The sequence below is a fragment of the Leptonychotes weddellii genome, unplaced genomic scaffold (genome assembly GCF_054177405.1).
Source record: "Leptonychotes weddellii isolate Sample4059 unplaced genomic scaffold, ASM5417740v2 HiC_scaffold_33989, whole genome shotgun sequence".
NCBI lineage: Eukaryota > Metazoa > Chordata > Mammalia > Carnivora > Phocidae > Leptonychotes > Leptonychotes weddellii.
In genome coordinates, this window is record NW_027939503.1 from 44 (window position 1) to 1,279 (window position 1,236).

General features: G+C 68.2%; 1 non-coding gene across 1 annotated transcript; it reads left to right on the plus strand.

Moving 5' to 3' along the window:
• Window positions 1–291: 291 nt before the first annotated feature.
• Window positions 292–1,090, plus strand: LOC102736026 (uncharacterized). Its single transcript, XR_014142238.1, has 2 exons — window positions 292–477; window positions 1,027–1,090. It is a non-coding gene; the product is annotated as an uncharacterized LOC102736026 (transcript).
• The last annotated feature ends 146 nt before the right edge of the window (window positions 1,091–1,236 follow it).

Genomic DNA, 1,236 nt, shown 5'->3' on the forward strand with positions numbered 1-1,236 from the left:
ACACGGGCTCCAGGAAAGGGCGACCCCGGGGACACGTGCACGGGGCCCGGGGTGGGGAAGGCGGCGAGGACGCAGGCACTGGGTTCTCGGAACACCCGGGAACAGGGGCGGCTGCCGACCTCGGGGACCCGCCAGGGGGCGGGCAGGGAGGCTGGGACTCGGCGTGTCGCCCGGCGCGCAGCGCCTCGGCGCGGTGCGCAGCGGGCGCAGTCGCCCTCTGGGACTCGTGCGCCCGGCCCGGCCAGGTGCACACAGCTCGGCCAAGGCCGCCGCGCGCCGCGCGCTCTCGGCGGGGCGGGTGCAAGGGCGGGGGCGGGGCCTTTGCGCCCGGGCCGCCCGCTCCGCCTATAAAGTGAGCCCGCGGCGCTGGGGCTCCACCACGCCTCCAGCCGGCAGCCGTGTCTCTCCGTGTCGCCTGCTTTGGACCTCTGTCCTCGACTCGACTCGAAATGGACCCCAACTGCTCTTGCTCCACCGGTAAGGAACCCCCTGTTCTGAGCCTTAGGGAGGCACGCTTCCCAGGCCCGGAGCGCGTGTCCTCGGGGTTAGAGGGGCGGGGGTTTGGAGCTGGAGCTGGAGCTGGAGGAGACTCCCGGAGTCAGCACGTGCTGTGCGTTGTCCCTGGCCAAGCTCCGGAGAGCATTTCCGTGCCTCGAGTTTAGAGTTGAGGGTACTGCGGTCACGTCGAGGTCTCCTGTTGGTCGGGGGCTGCTGGCCTGGGACTTGATGGCAGGTGGGGACATTGTATCCTCGGGGTTCAAGAGCTAGGGCCCTGGCCCCCAACCCGGCCTGCTTGGGCTGAGCCTGGAGCCTGGGACCCTCCTTGTGCAGTCCAATCTGGAAGGGACCTACCTTTCCTAGCATCAGAAGAAAGTGGGGCTTCCCTTAAGGACCTGCCCTGGGTGAGAAAAGGGCTCCCAGGGCTGGGCAGTGACAGGAGGCTGGAGATTGGGGCAGCTTGTTGGCCGACTGCTGTGGCTCCCACATCACTCTCCTGCTCCCTGCTCCTCCTTCTCTCCCTTGCAGGTGGCTCCTGCACGTGCGCCGGCTCCTGCAAATGCAAGGAGTGCAAATGCACCTCCTGCAAGAAGAGTGAGTGTGGTGGGGTGTTTTGTGGGGATCTGGGGACCGGGCTGGGTGGGCGGGGGGAGCCCAGAGCTTGGCAGGCGGGAGCAGGCCAGTGACCCAGCCTCTCTGCATCCCCTGCCCTGAGCCCCTGCCTCAGAATTGGAGCCG